General features: G+C 36.4%; 1 protein-coding gene and 1 long non-coding RNA gene across 17 annotated transcripts in view; one reads left to right on the forward strand and one right to left on the reverse strand.

The window, feature by feature from the left end:
* The window catches only part of ZBTB20 (zinc finger and BTB domain containing 20), an 845,365-nt gene that overhangs the window by 277,188 nt on the left and 555,771 nt on the right, over nt 1–12,406 (forward strand). The window lies entirely within an intron of this gene.
* On the reverse strand, nt 189–3,871 carry LOC117083491. Its single transcript, XR_004437105.1, has 3 exons — nt 3,708–3,871; nt 2,781–2,993; nt 189–489 (listed from the first exon to the last, which is right to left on the reverse strand). It is a non-coding gene; the product is annotated as an uncharacterized LOC117083491 (long non-coding RNA).

Here is a 12,406-nt window from a genome sequence, read left to right on the forward strand (position 1 = left end):
AGTATCATACATGGTTTCTTGGAGGAAAGTGGAACTGAACTAAGCCTCGAAGTTGGTAAGGAACAGATGGTTGGCTATGGTGGGGTGGAGAAAAGCAGAGTTGCAGAATTCTCTATGTTGTAGTCCCAAATTAATAGTAATGTACTAGATTTTCTTCTACTCTCTTGTGAATTTCCAGCAACAGCTTGATTTTAACCTCCGCAGAAACACAAATGAGAGCTGTGATGGAAACAATAATTACTAGAGTCCAGTTTTAACTCCAAGTCAAAATTTTAGTCACATTCAGCCCTGAATAAGACATAAGGCAAAGCATGCAACAGGACTTTGTAACTTTTTAATTGTAATGCATTATAAATATAATTTTTATTTTATCTTATTTTTTAAGAGATGGGGTGTTGCTCTGTTGCCCAGACAGGAGTGTGGTGGCACCTTCTTAGCTTACTGCAACCTTGAACTGTTAGGCTCAAGCGATCCTTCTGCCTCAGCCTGCTGAGTATGAGGATGCAAAGGCATAAGAATGACACAATGGACTTTGGGGACTCAGGGGGAAAGGATGTGAGAGATAAAAGACTACAAATTGTGTGCGGTGTATACTGCTCAAGTGATGGGTGCACCAAAATCTCACAAATCACCACTAAAGAATTTACTCATGTAACCAAACACCACCTGTTCCCCAATAACTTATGAGAATAAAAAATTTAGAAAAGAAACAAACTACAGGTGGATGCCAACAAACCCCGCTAATTTTTAAAAAATTTTTGTAGAGATGGGGAACTCGTTATTTTGCCCAGGCTGGTCTTGAACTCCTGACCTCAAGTGATCTTCCTGCTTTGGCCTCCCAAAGTGCTGGGGTTACAGGTGTGAGCCACTGCACCAAGCCTAAAATTTATTATTCATAGTGTATAATATTGTCCATGGTGTGAAATAAAATTTGGGGGTTAGGAGATTTAGAGACCTAGAATGGAATACCTCATGTATGTAAAGTGTCTTACAGTTCACAAAGCACCTTCCTAAATTATTATTTTAATTACAACTATTGAGGTAGCAGAATTGGTGTTATTATTTTAATTTTGCAGATGAGGGAACTGAGGTTCCAAAAAGTGAAATCACTTAACCATTAAATGTCATAGCCAGGTTTTCCTAATAGATTGTCCAGTTCTTTCCATGTGCCTCATTATCACCCAGAAGCAACACAAGAGAGAGTTATATAGAACTATATACTATACAGTTATAGTTCTATATATATATAGTTCTATATATAGTTATAATTCTATAGTGTATAGTTCTATATAACTCTCTATACGCTTCTATAAGCATCATATATCTTGTTTTCTAATTTTATTCTAAATATTTTTTATTGATTTGGTTTTATATGCCAATTTTCTCCATTTTAACATGGGTAAAATATGTAAGACCCAAACTGAGGGAGATGTGTATGGATAAGAAACTGATTATTTTGGTAAATGGTATGGATATGAAAACCATAATGAGTCTGTGGATTGCAAGTATTTTAATTTATTTTCTTGACTTTTGAGTTAAAGAAAAGATTTCAATGTGAAGGTGCAAAATATGCTGCACTGAACTAATCTTGGAGGTAACCAAAGGGCTGTGGGACTAACAGCTTTTGATATTACTTAGTGCTTATTATTGTTATTATTATTATTTCTTTTTAATTATGCAAAGTGCTAATCAGTTTGATTATGCACAGTGCTAATCAGGTTAATTATGCAAAGTGCTAATCAGTTCTTCTTGAAGCACATGAGGAGAGCAGAGGTGCTGGCGGTGAATGGCATAGCTAGATGGGGGTAGTCACGGCAGTCATTCCTTATTAAGATAGGAGTAGACAAGATAGCAAGGGGGATTTATCCATAAAAATAAATAGGAAAAGAAAGAGGACTGGGAGCACATGAAAGACTGTAGTTTGGGCAGGACATTGCTTACACATAGAAAGCTCTTCTCCCTTGTAGCATAGTTTGGTTGGATAGTTTCTGCTATATTTTGAAGGCACTCATTTGAAGCCAAAAAGACTGCAGAGGGAAAGAAACAGAGTATTGTATAGCTAGACAAGTTGTCAAAACAACTTATTGTAGTTGGCAAGCACCAATTCCTGGGAGGACAGTAAAGGAAGTCGAATCTAATAGACCTATACATGAAAAAGGACATCAATAAAGAGAATTGAAAAATTAAGGGAGTGCCATTCTGATAAAATAAACAGGGCCATCTCACTGCTGCATTGTTATTGGGACGGTCGTCTGTGTAGCCTGTTTGCTGAGGTGAACTGAGAGTTGGCTTCTTGGTGCTGGCAGTGGTCTCTATTGAGAGTGCTGATGACGAATATGACAATAAGGGTTTTATGTAATAGCTCCTAGTTGGATCAGCTTTGCTGCTGCTGAAATCAAAGTGAATTTTAATATTAACTTGCAGGTCTGTGCTTATTAAGCTGGGTGACTTCCTGTGAAGATGAGTTTATAGCAATATGTTCATATGTTTTTACAGAACAATCATGATGGTGCTCCCTTAAGAATGCCCTTTGTATTCTGTCCTCCTGTTCTATTCTGTGGTTTGATAAGCTATCAATGAAATGCTGTGATACCTACTTGTTTGAATGTATTCGGAGAGCAGAAAGCATTTCAGGATTGCTTAGTGAATATTCATTTTTTAAAAAATGTTTTCAGTCCATGAGACTTTTCCTTTACTCTGGAGTTTAAGCAAATGTATACATTATTTATAAAAGGGAGGATCTGCTTCCCCCTATATAACCTGACAGAGTATTTATTTACCTTTTCTTTTTAAGCCTATGTCTAAGCACAGCTCATCTTCACAAATGCCTGAAGTGATCTTGATTTCTGGAAATGTCCAATTAATGGTAAGAGTGCTACAGAGGCAAAGGCGTTGATGATATCTCCAGAATAGGGTGTATTCATAAATTATTTGTCCAGGCGGTGTTGGTTCTTGGATAAAGACAGGCTTTCAGTTTTCATAATTTCTTTAACCTGGAACAATTTCATTTTAAAATATGAAGAGAATGACATAAATCTTTGGTTTCCAAGGAGAGTCTGGAAAGAAATAGATTGTTAGAGGACAGCGCCCACAAATTGAGAAAGCCTGTTGGGGGCCCTTTGGGAATTTGGCTGGAAAATTATGTTATAAGCAGTCCTTCTGCTCAGCTTCATGGGAACATGGTTTTAGAAATGAAATATTGCTTCTGTGTTCCCCACCCCCCAAAACTAAGATAAGGATGAAATATTCATATTATCCTTTATTTTCAGAATCTTTTGAGTTATTTCTCAATATGTTTAAAAACTTCCCTTAGTTCCTTAATGATTCTGCCCAAAGGGTACTTTGTAAATTCTATTCATTGATAGTATACTAAACTCTTAATTCCTGGTGAAGGCATTTGAAGACAAAGACCTTGCTACATAAAACATTTATAATGTCACTGGGATGTTTAAAGGAGAAAATCATGTGATCCAAATGGCAAACCAAAATAAATTTAGTAACATCTAACTAAATATGACCAGTTTTCCATTTAATTGCATGCTTGCACCCACTTTACACACATTTCCATATATGAACCCATTAATTCCTTCACTAAACCGTGTTATTTGAGCACCTTTTTTTTTTTAAGTGTTCACTATGTGCTAGTTATAGTACCATAAACTCTCCTAGGTACTGAGATACTATTGACCAAAAAAGAGGCAAGATACCTGGCATCGTGGAGCTCACTCACACAGGACAAAATGATAGTTTCTCATGATATTCAGCCTTAGAAACCAAGCTTTTGTATTTCATTTCTTCCCAGAACTTCTTTTAACAATCTATATGATTCAACTGCTGGGCCTCAGTGTCTTCAGTTAGTCTCAAAATAAGAGGTAGGACTTGATGGTTCCCAAGGCACCTTCATGTCATTCATATTTGCTGTCCTAAAGTCGATTAGTTGATTAGACTATAAAGTGAAATTTATCCACTATTACCATATGAGCAGCCTTGGGATCATACAGAGTTTTTTGGGACTTTGATCTTTTAGGAAATAAGTAATTTCTAGCTAATTCTGTGGACACTACCTCCTTGGATTTAGGCCAAAATTGAATGTAGAAAGGGCGGACTTTGAAATATTCCACAGTTTGAATTTTGGCACTTGCAGTTACTAGCTGAGCAAGTCATAACCAACCGCTTTGATCCTCTGGTTCCTCTTAGTTTCTACTTCAAACAGTGAGTATGAGTATTTAATAAATACTCCATAATCAGTCCTTTTTTTTTTTCATTTCTGGCAACTGTAACCTTCCTGACTCTTGTTACCAAAAATGTCTTCAACTAATTCAACTTCCTTTCCTCAAACATCTTCTTTCTGCATTAAGACAATACTGCAGTTAACTCAGTATCTTCTCTCCCATTCCATCTTTACAGTTTTATTTCTTCTTGTTCTCTTTTGTATGTGCTTTTACTTCTCTACTCAACCTGAGTCAACTTTTGGTTACTTAAATTATTCATCATATGTAACATAATCTTGGTTACAACACAAAATTGGTGCAACTGTAATTCAAGTCAATTAAATAGAAATATGTTTTCTACATCAGACCTGTACCATAATTGTTTATATTTTTTACTTACTAGTGTACTGGAAACCTCTTGAGTACAAGGGTTGTGGTTTTAATCCTTGTGTTCCCAGTATCTAGCATGGATTCTGCCAGTAAGCATCTCGCAATCTAGCAAGGAGAAAGAATTTGAAAGCAGTAGGATATATGATCTCTCAGTGGAATTTTAAAGCAACAGGATATATGATCTGTTAGTAGGAAAGTGGAGATGTTGGAAAAGGCTTATGGAATAGATATTGGGAAGGCTTTATGGAGCAAATAATATTTGAGTTTGCTTATTTAAAAAGGGTACTTATTTTTTTTTCCTGGCAGGAAGTGAAAACAAACTCTAGGAAGAGAGAAGATCATGAAAAGACTCAGGCATACATAAAGTCGGGAGGAACTGGGACCAGGAGACAGACAGGAAGACAAGAAGGGAAGATTAGGAGCATATTATGAAGGGCCTATGTGTTGTTTAGTCTTACATGAATAATCTTAGCTTTCTAAAGTAAGTATATATAGTTGTGGTATAGAGAGTATGGTGTTGCAATAATATGATCATTAGCTTTTTTTATGAAGAAGAAATAGATTTAGCAACCAATGAATACAAGAAAAAAGATAATGAGAGATCATGTCAGAAAGAATGTCTGGATCTGGGTTGCAACTCTACTCCACACTTGATATGTGACCTTAAATAGTGAACTTCATCTTCCTAAACCACGTATCTTTTAAGATTACTCACTCACTGATCGTTATTGAAGAGGGCCCCTATTCCAGATGCTTTGGATCCTGGAGCTTGAGAATAATTGGTGTTTTTTAAGGAAAAAGATACATTTTATACCAGTAGCACATTTAGCCTAAGCTGGTGTTAGGGCATTTGGGAAGATAAAAAGGAAGACATATAAGAAAAATATTGTTCTGGCCAGAAAAAGGCAAAAGGGGCCTCTAAAAGTAAAAGTAGAGTTATAACTTAGACTATTTTAGAAGGAAGAGATACTGAAAGATGTATTTGGCAGAGCTCTGCATTTGGGGGTGAACACCGATCCATGGACCTAAAGAGATCATAGATTGCCCTGATTTGTCTACCCTGTATTTTGGAAGTTAACCCCTATGATGGGTAACTAACCAAAAAATTAAATGAAAGGGGAGATAGGGCAGGGTAGATAATAAGAGGGTATTTGCCAGTGGTTTACAAAGCTTTGAGGTGTACATGTCTGTGGTTGGGACAAGATTAATTTCATGTCAATAATCATAGCCTTCTCCTTTCTTTTATCACAGAAGAGACTTCTTCTTCTCATTCTCTTGCATTTCTTCTAAGAACTCTCTTCATGCCAGCTAGATGTCAAAACTTGGGTAGTATGGAATCAGGGGAATGAAAAATAGAACTGGAAAAGTGATCATAGGGGAGGGGGACTCAAAAGTGACAAAATTTTACTTGGGTAAAAGCAAGGGGCTAGAGATAGAAGGAAAAATGAGGAGGGAGGAAAGAAAAGTACCCATAAGGGATAGATGGGATGGAGAAAAGACTTAGAGGTGAAAGTAAGGGTAGAGAGAGATTTTTGATTGTCCATGTGGAGAATAAAGTGGCCAAGACTAAGAACAGAGATTTTCTCTCTTACTCTTCTTGGTATTTTCTTGAGAAACTGAAAGAAAATCTGAATTTTTAATATATATTGGGGTGTGTGTGTGTGTGTGTGTGTGTGTGTGTGTCTGTCTGTCTGTTTCTGTTTGGCTGCTATTTCTTTGGATCAACTAGGGATTACCTGTGCTGCAACTTTGTTCGCACATTCCCAGCACCATCACCAATACAACACAGTGATGAAGCAAGGCTCAGAATTTTCAGTTCTTTATAGTCAGTAGACTTCTGTGATTAATGCTCCATTAATCACTTGTTCTTGGTATTAAGTATAACCCCATAAAATATGGGAGTGGAGGGAGAATGGCCAACTAGTATGTGATTCATACCAGACAACAGTCCTCTCAAGATGGCCCTAATTTCTTGTGCATTTCACCTACACGCTGATCTTAGTTCATGCATTTTTACTTGTTAGGGGTCAGATGAACAAAGTAATTTCATATTAACTATGACAAATTTGTGCATAGGTGAGAGAAAAGACCTCTACTTTTCAGGCATTATTATTTTCTGGACTAATCTTTGGGGATTAGGTAGCCAATTAATCAAGATCCCCATAAGAAATGTTAGCAAGTAAGACAATATCCAGTAAAACACTATTAGCCAACATTGTTATTCAGGAATTAAAGTTCAGGTAGGATAGCTTTGGCATCATGAAATTATTCTCTGTGAGACTGACCTATCGCCAATGACATATATGTACACGCTTTAATTGATGTGTGGGAACTTTGTACCACCCTACTTCTGAGATTTCAAGGATGTGTGAAGATTTTGTGACAGTAATTACATACTTTTTATCAGATAGATTTTTTATATCGTCACATGTCCATTTTAGAAATTTTCCTCTGTTTTAATTTTGGCATTAAAAAAGGAATGTATACTTCATAAACTTACATGTCTGCTATTTGTTTGTAAGAAAGGAATTCCAAGTGGGTTATGTAACATTAAGCATATGGCTACACAAAGATTAGAAAAGCTGTGGCCATCAGGCATAAATATTGGTGATAGCACTGATGGTATTTCACACATATAGTTTATTGTGAGAAAATCAGAAAGAGTTGCACAGAACTTAGATAAGGAAATAGGCTTGTTTTTTGGTGAAAATATAAAAGTAAGTATTTGTTATTAACATGGTAGGCTTTGAAATTTGGCTTTCTATTTCTACTTAAGAGGAAACACCTTAAGTCTGATGAATTTTTTCCTATGGTATTTGACAGTACTTAATCTAGTATTACTAGATTAAACCCCTTAGTAATCACACATTTTAAATGAATAAAATATCTCTGAATAGCCAAATGTACCACTGCTCCAGATTCTTCCATGATGTCAAAAACATAGAAGCAACAAATGTAGACCTGACTTAGTAGTCAAGGAAAAATATGATGTGAAAGAGAATTAATAAAAGACTATTTTAATATTGGAATAAAAAACTACCACAAATCTTAAGGGTATACATTAGCAGAACTTGGTTTGGGTTGAGTAGACTTAAAGCAAGATTTTGAGCTAGCTTCTAAGCAGTTTTGAGGATCGATTTTTTTCTATCATGAATTTATGCTATATAACAAATGCAGAAATTGGAGAAATGTAAATCTATCATTTCTTTTGACATTTATGTAGCTTCAGGAACCTTCTAAGTTGTGATCATTAGAGATTTTTAGAACATGGACACCTCTAGAAAAAATGAGGAGGTGCCAGTAGCTCCTCAGAAGCAGCTTAGCTTCACATTGAAAGAAGATTCATAAGGCCTTTATAGAGCAAAGATACTCGATCAGAACAAACATTCTTATCATATGGAACCTTTTTCCTGCAAACAAAAAATGACTGTTAGGGTAATTAAACTGGTTATTTGCAGCTTCTCTCCTTTCCCCTCTTCCCTCTTCCACCTGCACAGTATTATTATATTGAGTTGCCATGTTAAGAGTAAAAAATAATCAAACCAACCTATACACATTTTATTATGAACAAAAATACTTTGAAGGATTCTATTGATACAAGCTAATGCAAGATGATAATTTTTTTATTCAAAAGTGTTTTGAATGTCCTCTTCCACTGATCATGTGCAACTGGTATAAACAAAGATCCTGTGTGTGGTAGAGAGCTTATATTTGCATTTCTTTGTATATTTAAGCATTTTTAGCAGACTTACATTTCTGTTTATTGACAGTACTCCTTAGACATTTGTGCAATCATATGTATACATGAGCAGCAGACATTTGAGTAGGTAGTGAAGGTAAGTTCTATAGTCAGTGTAACTAGCAGATTATATAAATTAATTATATTAGTTTTGATGCTTTGGGTAAAATCAGTGTGCTGCATGAACCTCCAATTACACAGGAAAATATACAGTGCTCAGAAGACATGAAGGGAGACTCAGCATACAGAAAAGCTATTGGTTTTGTTTGGGGAGTTCCTGGCTTTTTATCTGCTTGGGGAAGGAGCAGGTCTTATTGTCAGTTGCCAAGTGCTCTGATGCTGAGAAGTGTGTCAGCTGTGGTTACTTTAGGGATTTTGGCAATGATAAGCATTTTTCCTTGAGAAAAATCAGCATAGATACCACACATTGGAATTGGACAAATTGCTTTTATTTTCTATTTTCTTTAAAAATCAAATTGGCTTTTCCTTCTTGTCCCAGCTGTTGCAGCTTCCTTGTTTTTTAGCTTAGATTATGGGAGAAACACATGTTCCCTGAGATCCAGAGTAAAGCTCACTTATTTTCTTCCTGTACAAACTACGTGAAGTTACGATACTGGCCCCAAACCTAACTAAACAAAGTTATTCAGAAGAGATTTGACAGAGAGGGTGTCTAATAGGTGATGAGTTGGGGTAATTGAATGGGTATTTCAAAGATATTAATGTAACTCGCATATATTAGCAAACCTTAATTGCCATCTCCAGCATGTTTAGACCTGAAAACTTCAGAGACCTAACCTGTTCCATAGAGAAGTCTTTTTATCCCCCTATGGTTTATAGCTGGAAACAAAGTATATATGTAAGAGTTCGATTGGGGCCAGGTGTGGTGGCTCACGCCTGTAATCCCAGCACTTTGAGAGGCTGAGGCAAGCGGATCACTTGAGGCCAGGAGTTTGAGACCAGCCTGGCCAACATTGTGAGACCCCATCTCTACTAAAAATACAAAGTTAGCCAGGCGTGGTGGCATGCGTCTGTAACCCCAGCTACTCGGAGGCTGAGTCATGAGAATCACTTGAATCTGGGAGGTGGACGTTGCAGTGAGACAAGATTGTGCCAGCGCACTCCAACCTGGGTGATAAGAGTTGAATTGGCTGAAGTAGTACAGAGTAAGGCACTAAACAAAATTGACCTTTTCTATAAATTCCTTCACTTTCCCCATAAACTGTTACTTTTCAAAAGGAAAGATCACATCTGTATTTCTAGTCAGCTTGCTACCATGGTAAGGAACCAAGATTCCCTTCCAGTTAGAGTAGTGGAAGATGAAAGTGGCTTTTCTTCTTGACATCTTAATCAACCTGGTTTTCCTACCATCTCTTATTTCACATAAACAAGATTATCATCTGACCTAGCTGCAGATTGTGTTTCAAAATTTGCCCCTACCGCTGCTCCTCTCTTAAGAGCCCAGTGCCCACAGAACATTATCCTCCTCATCTGGACCTATCTTTGCTCTTACTGAAGGGGGCTTTTTCATCTTATGATTCTTTTTTTGTTGGCTTTTCTTGGGAAAGCAGTTTAACAAACATTCATTAACTATTTCTGGGTGTCAGAAACTATGTACTATGTTTCCAGAGAAATGGAACTAATAAAATGTATACCGGTATAGAAGAGATGTTTTATAAGGAATTGACTTACATGACTGTAGAGGCTCACAAGTCCCCAGATCTGCAGTCAGCAAGGTGGAGGCCCCAGAGAGCCAATTCCATAGCCCCAGTATTAGTCCAAAGGCTTGAGGCCTGGGAAAGCTAATGGTATAGTTCTCGTCTGAACTTCCTTAGGCCAGAGACCTGCAGAGAGCTGATGTTTCAGTTGAGTCTGAAGACTGGAAAAAAAATAATAATGTTCCAGCTCAAAGGCTGTCAAGCAGGAGAAATTCCGTGTTACCTGTGGGAGAGTCAGCCTTTTTGTTCTGTTCCAGCCTCTAACTGTTTGAAGGTGAGGGAGGCCAATCTGCTTTACTCAGTTACTGATTTAAATGTTAATCTCATCCAGAAACATTCTCACCAACGTACATCAAATAATGTTTGACCAAATGTCTGAGCACCCTGTGGCTCAGTCAAGTTGACCTATAAAATCAGCCATTGCACCTGAATTACCTAATTTAATCCTGACCAAAACACAACCCCAAACCCCATGAAGTAGACACTATTGGTTATTATCACCAAATTTAATGACTAAGACTATGGTTTCTAGAGTGAGATTGCCCTTATTAGAATTCTGTCTTCACCCCTTACTATATAACAATAGGCAAATTACTTAACCTTAGTTTCTTCATCTTTAAATCTGGGATGATGACACTACATACTTTGTTGAGTTGTTATGATAATTAAATGGAATAATGCATGTAAAACACTTAGCATCAATAACTGGAACATAGCTTAGTACTCAGTGAAGAACAGCTATTATTTAAATACATTAGGAAATAAAGCTTCATAGTGGTTAAGATCTTTGCCCAAGACCACGTAGCTGGTAAGTGGTGAAACTGGGATTTGAACTTAAGCTGTTTGCCTCCAAAATTATGCATTTAATTCCTCTCTATTAATCTCAACACAGAAGTAGAATAATATAGTGGTTAAGCTTCTGGAGCTGGACTCTTTGGTTCGAATCTTGGCTATCTCATTCACCAGAAGGCTTTAGGCAAGTTAGTTAACTTATCTGTACTTTAGTTTCTTCATCTCTAAAACAGAAATGAAATAGTATCTTTCCTGGAGTCACATAGAATCAGATCATTTCTAGGGATACTACCTTCATCCATGAATTTTAAATGATATAATTTAAGACACAAGATTTCTCCATTTTCCTTCAAATTATATTGGTTGTTATTGATAAGGGTAAGATTTATGAAATCTAGTAAAGTACTAAAAATATGCTAACATATTAATAATGTTACAGATAGCATGGCTTTGCAACAAATTACTTCAGAAACTTTTCTGAGAGGGAGAATAAAAATGATAGTTTTGATTCAGAATAATTGTGTCTTCAAAATTAAGTTCAAATCAACGGATAGGAGGTGTAAGGAAGCCAAGAAGGAATCCATTATAAGGTGAAAGCCGTAAGTCCTCTTTTTGTGACTCTGTCTTGCCCATTTAATAGAAGTGATATGAGTAAGATCTGCCACCTAGGACCAAGTATTTCTTTCTCTAGAATTAAGACAAGAAGACTCAGAATTTCAGAATACTGTATGTGGGCTCTCATCTGTCAACCAAAAGCAGCTGAAAAGGCGAGAGCCCTGGAGAACTGTTTCCTACATATGTATTTGTTTTTAGACAAATGTGTTTGTTTAAAATTCTAAAAACCATGGAAATGGATACCATGGAAATGCATAGTTGAGGGGTAGAAGCCCTAGAAGTGTTGACTCAATTCTTGATCCTTCTGTGTGATGGATTAAATGCCACATGCTTCAGTTTGCTGTGTGTGGGGTCTTTCAGCACTGTTTATAATAGATGACAATCCTGTATGAAGGACATAAGAAACTTTCTGATTTGTTTTTCAAGAGATTAATGAGAAGTTGCTTGTCATCTGACTGTTGCTTATGGGAAGAAAACTCCAGAGAAAATCATAATGTATATATTACTCTTCCTTCCAAAAAAATTTCATATGAGGTTAAAATTAATATTAAGGGCAGCCATAAAGGGGAAACATCAAATCCATATGCAGATTGAAGAAGTGTGGCAATGAAGGGGCAAAAGTTGGACTTACCCTCTTGCCTCAAGTGATTGGATAAATTGTAAGCCAATTGTATCTATATCAGTCTTAACACTTTTGTATACTTCTCAATTTCTTTTAAAATTTAACTCCTGAAGTCATAGTTAGAAATTTGTCATCTTTACCAGTTTCCTCCATGCATTACCTATCGCCCATCTACCTCCTACAATTTGGTGTCTTCTCAAAGCAGGCAATATTTGTAGATAGTATTATATGAAAATGTTGGAATCCAATGAAAATTTTTATGGTAAACATAGATGGAAATGTCCTCTTTGCTGTAAGATAATAGCTATTACTATTATCTTAA

The sequence above is a fragment of the Trachypithecus francoisi genome, unplaced genomic scaffold (assembly GCF_009764315.1).
Source record: "Trachypithecus francoisi isolate TF-2019V2 unplaced genomic scaffold, Tfra_2.0 Lachesis_group0, whole genome shotgun sequence".
NCBI classification, from domain to species: Eukaryota; Metazoa; Chordata; class Mammalia; order Primates; family Cercopithecidae; genus Trachypithecus; species Trachypithecus francoisi.